Source organism: Lithobates pipiens, unplaced genomic scaffold (assembly GCF_037356315.1).
Source record: "Lithobates pipiens isolate NorthernLeopardFrog02 unplaced genomic scaffold, aLitPip1_a1.2 Scaffold_19, whole genome shotgun sequence".
Lineage (NCBI taxonomy): Eukaryota > Metazoa > Chordata > Amphibia > Anura > Ranidae > Lithobates > Lithobates pipiens.
In genome coordinates, this window is record NW_027507764.1 from 567,992,988 (window position 1) to 567,998,987 (window position 6,000).

Below are 6,000 nucleotides of genomic sequence, written 5' to 3' on the forward strand. Positions count from 1 at the left end.
CTGTACCATGTCCCCAGTCTCTGACCATCCCCTGTACCATGTCCACAGTCTCTGACCATCTCCTGTACCATGTCCACAGTCTCTGACCATCTCCTGTACCATGTCCTCAGTCTCTGACCATCTCCTGTACCATGTCCCCAGTCTCTGACCATCCCCTGTACCATGTCCCCAGTCTCTGACCATCTCTTGTATCATGTCCCCAGTCTCTGACCATCTCTTGTATCATGTCCCCAGTCTCTGACCATCTCCTGTACCATGTCCCCAGTCTCTGACCATCTCTTGTACCATGTCCCGTCTCTGACCACCTCCTGTACCATGTCCCCAGTCTCTGACCATCTCTTGTACCATGTCCCCAGTCTCTGACCATCTCCTGTACCATGTCCACAGTCTCTGACCATCTCCTGTACCATGTCCCCAGTCTCTGACCATCTCTTGTACCATGTCCCCAGTCTCTGACCATCTCCTGTACCATGTCCACAGTCTCTGACCATCTCCTGTACCATGTCCTCAGTCTCTGACCATCCCCTGTACCATGTCCCCAGTCTCTGACCGTCTCCTGTACCATGTCCCCAGTCTCTGACCATCTCCTGTACCATGTCCTCAGTCTCTGACCATCTCCTGTACCATGTCCACAGTCTCTGACCATCTCCTGTACCAAGTCCACAGTCTCTGACCATCTCCTGTACCATGTCCGCAGTCTCTGACCGTCTCCTGTACCATGTCCCCAGTCTCTGACCATCTCCTGTACCATGTCCTCAGTCTCTGACCATCTCCTGTACCATGTCCCCAGTCTCTGACCGTCTCCTGTACCATGTCCCCAGTCTCTGACCATCTCCTGTACCATGTCCTCAGTCTCTGACCATCTCCTGTACCATGTCCACAGTCTCTGACCATCTCCTGTACCATGTCCACAGTCTCTGACCATCTCCTGTACCATGTCCACAGTCTCTGACCATCTCCTGTACCATGTCCTCAGTCTCTGACCATCTCCTGTACCATGTCCCCAGTCTCTGACCATCTCCTGTACCATGTCCCCAGTCTCTGACCATCCCCTGTACCATGTCCACAGTCTCTGACCATCTCCTGTACCATGTCCACAGTCTCTGACCATCTCCTGTACCATGTCCCCAGTCTCTGACCATCCCCTGTACCATGTCCCCAGTCTCTGACCATCTCTTGTATCATGTCCCCAGTCTCTGACCATCTCTTGTATCATGTCCCCAGTCTCTGACCATCTCCTGTACCATGTCCCCAGTCTCTGACCATCTCTTGTACCATGTCCTGTCTCTGACCACCTCCTGTACCATGTCCCCAGTCTCTGACCATCTCTTGTACCATGTCCCCAGTCTCTGACCATCTCCTGTACCATGTCCCCAGTCTCTGACCATCTCCTGTACCATGTCCTCAGTCTCTGACCATCTCCTGTACCATGTCCGCTAGGGATGCAATGGATCATAAAACTCACGGATCGTAACGTTCCTCGGATAATTTTTCGGAACAGCAAATAATAACTGAATTTGCAAAAACCTGTGAAAATTCCACCGCCATACAGTCCCCACTGTAATATCCACGTCATCACCCCACTGTAATATTGGCTGAGCATGGCTGGGTATTGCAGAGCATGGCTGGGTATGGCTGGGTATTGCAGAGCATGGCTGGGTATGGCTGGGTATGGCTGGGTATTACAGAGTATTGGCAGGGTATGGCACAGTATTGGCAGGGTATTGGCCGGGTATGGCAGAGTATTGGCAGGGTATGGCAGAGTATTGGCAGGGTATTGGCCGGGTATGGCAGAGTATTGGCAGGGTATTGGTCAGGTATGGCAGAGTATTGGCAGGGTATTGGTCAGGTATGGCAGAGTAGGCTGTCAAAGAGCAGCGCTGTGGGCACTACAGATGCAGCCCACAGCGCTGCATCCATCTGATCTCTCCCCCTCCACTGTACAGATCAGTAGAGAGAGGGGATAGAGGAACCGGCGTCATGACATGACTCTGGTTTGTTTACAAGTGATCGCTAATCTTCTAATAATACATACATAGAATATATATCTCCTCTAATAGTATATACAGTATATCTCTTCTGTTTGTTATTCTCAGAGTGGATTAGATATTTTGCTCTCTAACCATATAGTTGGTTATTTATATTTACCACTACATGGAGATATTTAAGAAGAAGAAAAAAATTGCCTTTTTTTTAAAACTTTACATATTAACTAATTTATACAGCACACTTTAAGGTTATTAATCGATTAATCGAAACAACAAATCGGCCCACTAACTGATTATGAATAATAATCGTTGGTTGCAGCCCTAGTTTACATTGAAGTCTATGGCCCTCGTGTCTCAGGAAAGTTGTGTCAAAAGGAGCGCAGGAACTACTTTATGTCACACATAATCGGCCTAAGCTGAGGAAAAAAATGTTTTTTTTTTTATATATTTTTGGGGGATATTTTAGCAAAAAGTAAATATTGGTTTTTTTTTTCAAAATTGTCGCTCTTTTTTTGTTTATAGTGCAAAAAATAAAAAATGCAGAGGTGATCAAATACCACCAAAAGAAAACTCTACTTGTGGGGAAAAAAGGATCGCAATTTTGTTTGGGTACAGCGTCGCACGACCGCGCAATTGTCAGTTAAAGCAACGCAGTGCCATATCGCAAAAAAGTGCTCTGGTCAGGAAAGGGGGTAAAATCTTCCGGGGCTGAAGCGGTTAAACCCGATCTTAGTCCTTTCACGGGTTCTGAGGAGAATTTCATGCGGATAAGAAACCAAGCGAGTTTAATGATCACCTTAATCCCCCCCCCCCCCCAGATCCCGTGTAATTCATATGTATTCGGGGTTTATAGGGACGCAGTGACAACTCTATGGTGTGGGGAGTGGGTGGAGCCTGTCATGGCGGGAGGTTTCCCGCACCTCTCCTGTGTGAAGTGAGGCTCAAAATCAATCGGGAATATTTTCGCACTTTTTTTTTTTTTTTTACTGATATCGATTGGTGCATCCCTACTTATAACCCTCCCCATTGGAAGATTCCCCCTCTATTACTTTTTGATGACAACCCAACATTTGGGATTTTCTTCTATCCAACACAAAAAAGTAAAAAAGAAACACTTTGCCTTTTATTATACTTTAAAACAGGTGATAAAGGAGGCAACACAACGCCTCCTAAATGCATCTCACCCTCTGAAGAGTGCAGAACGCTCTTCAGAGGGCAACACTAGCATAGATGTGGAGTCCTGCTTTAGGGCCCCTCCTCTCTATACAATACCCCCCGCCGGAGGGTCGGCTGTCCAATCTGGCATGCTACTCCCGATTAGGACCCTGCGTGTTCAGAGACACTCTCCCCCCCCCCCACCCAGCCTGTGGAATGGGCAGTGAAAAGAGAAGCAGCATGGTGATGGGTTTACCTTCCTGTCAGTACAAGTGATCGGCTTCCTGTGCTGCTTCTCCCTCTCCAAACTGAGCTCTACTGTACAGGGACTGCAAGAGGCTTGTCATCGTTGCCCCCCCCCCAGCCTGTGACTGGTCAGTGAAAGGAGAAGCAGCACAGTGATGGGTTTACCTTCCTGTCAGTACATGAACACTAAAGTACAAGTGATCGGCTTACTGTGCTGCTTCTCCCTCTCCAAACTGAGCTCTACTGCACAGGGACTGCAAGAGGCTTGTCACCTCCCCCCCCCCCCCCCCTCAGCCTGTGACTGGGCAGTGAAAAGAGAAGCAGCACAGTGATGGGTTTACCTTCCCGCTCTCTCCTCTTATCAGCATGCTTCTTGTCAGCACGAAAACGTGACAGTACAAGTGATCGGCTTCCTGTGCTGCCCTCAGCCTGTGACTGGGCAGTGAAAGGAGAAGCAGCACAGTGATGCATTAACCTTCTTGTCAGCACATAAACACTAAAGTACAAGTGATCAGCTTCCTGTGCTGCTTCTCTCTCTCCCAATCTGAGCCCTACTGTACAGGGACTGCAAGAGGATTGTCACCCCCCCCCCCCCCAGTCTGTGACTGGGCAGTGAAAGGAGAAGCAGCAGACTGATAAGCTTGTCTCATTGCTTTTTCCTCCTATCGGCACGCTTCTTGGACGATGCAACACTACTAACTGGCTCTTTGTGTTGCTTCCCCCTCTCCCAGTCTGAGCTCTGCTTTGCAGGGATTGCAAAAGCCTGACTGGACAATTAAAGGAGAAGCAGCATAGTGATGAGCTCAGCCCTCTCTCCTCCTATCAGCATGCTCATTGTTAGAGAATTGCGGCACAATTGCGGCTCCCTGTGCTGCTTCTCCCTCCCCCAGTCTGAGCTTTGCTGTACAGAGGACTACAAGAGACTTTCCCCTTCCCCCCCAGCCTGTGACTGGACAGTGAAAGGAGGAGAGGCAGACAGGTCAGCTCCTCTCTCCTATCAGTCATGCTCATTGTCAGCACAAGAGAATTGCAGCGTAACTGATCGGCTCCCTGTGCTGCTTCTCTCTTTCCCAGTCTGAGCTTTGCTGTACAGGTGACTGCAAGAAATGCCCCCTCCATCCAGTCTGTGACTGGACAGTGAAAGGAGAAGCAGCAAACCGATGAGCTCCTCTCTCTGCTCTCTCCTCCTATCAGCACGCTCCTTCTTAGCACATGAGCACTGCAGCACAACTGATTGGCTCCCTGTGCTGCTCCTCCCTCCCCCAGTCTGAGCTCAGCTGTACAGAGAACCGCATGAAGCTGACACTCAGAATGGCGCAGCCCCTCCCCCTCCATTGACAAGACTTAAGGTAACAGAAACAAGAGGCTGCGGTGCCGCAGTCCTGGGCAGCAATCGCAGTGTGCCGAAAGAGCCCCAAATCCAACCCCGGCCCCAGCAAGACTTCCCCCCGCCGGGCAGAAGCCGCCATCTATTCATTATTAGGAATATGTCACCGGTGACCGGTTCTCTTTACATTACAGGCCCCTTTAAGGTGAAAGAGCCAATCAGAATCACCCTTGTATGTTGCTGGGCAGAACAGTCGAGCAGAGGAAAATTCTCATTGGCTGCTGACAGCTCGGCGTACATAACAGTGACACGACTTGCCTGCTCTGTCACGGCTGTACCTCGCCCGCCATCCCCCTCCAAGCTGCACCATAGCAACCAGCTCCGCGCACTGCCTATGTCATGGAACGCACACACACACTCTGCGGGCACCGGAAGCCGCCGGCGGGCACTCCAACACTTCCCTGCCGCCGACCAATCAAAAATTGGCGTGCAAACTCTCCGTCCAATCACCAGCCACGCCGGCGCGCGCCTTCTCACGCGAAACCAGGATGACGATTGGACGGAGCGAGCCGGTGCTCTGAAAAAACATCCTCGACCCATGAAAAGCCTTGGGCTTGCTGTCACTTGAGGGCGAGTTTTCCTCCAAAGCTGTCTCCAGGCGGGCGTGTATTGCTGTGAAGGAGGACGCCATGTTGCTGAAGACTTTTTTTTGCCATTTCAGTGAATAGCAAAATGAACTATTGAAGTGCGGACATAGTGATAAACTTGGCTGATGTTGGTCCAAGATTCTATATTACACCTTAGAATGCGGCAGCTGGTTAGATGAGAGGTGAACATGTGAAGGTTTTATAAGTAACTGTTTTTTTAACCACTTACAGACCGGAAGATTTTCTCCCCTTCGTGACCAGACCATTTTTTGCGATTCGGCACTGCGTCGCTTTAACTGGCAATTGCGCGGTCGTGCGACGTGGCTCCCAAACAAAATTGATGTCATTTTTTTCCCCACAAATAGAGCTTTCTTTTGGTGGTATCTGATCACCTCTGCGGTTTTAAATTTTTTGTACTATAAACCAAAAAAGGCCAACAATTTTGAAAAAAACAAACAAAAAAAAACAATATTGTTTACTTTTTGCCATAATAAATATCGCAATTTAAAAAAAAAAAAAAACAACAAATTTCTTAATCGGTTAGGCCAATATGCATTCTTCTACATATTTTTGGTAAAAAAACAAAAAAACATAATAAGCATATACTGATTGGTTTGCTCAAAAGTTATAGCATCTA

The 6,000-nt window shown here is 48.8% G+C and overlaps 1 protein-coding gene across 1 annotated transcript in view; it reads right to left on the reverse strand.

Moving 5' to 3' along the window:
• ZFAT (zinc finger and AT-hook domain containing) overlaps positions 1 to 5,197 on the reverse strand; it is a 399,551-nt gene extending 394,354 nt beyond the window's left edge. The window contains 1 exon segment of the mRNA XM_077493855.1: positions 5,035 to 5,197. The gene's annotated coding sequence lies outside the window, so the exon portion shown is untranslated.
• Between the last annotated feature and the right edge of the window lie 803 nt (positions 5,198 to 6,000).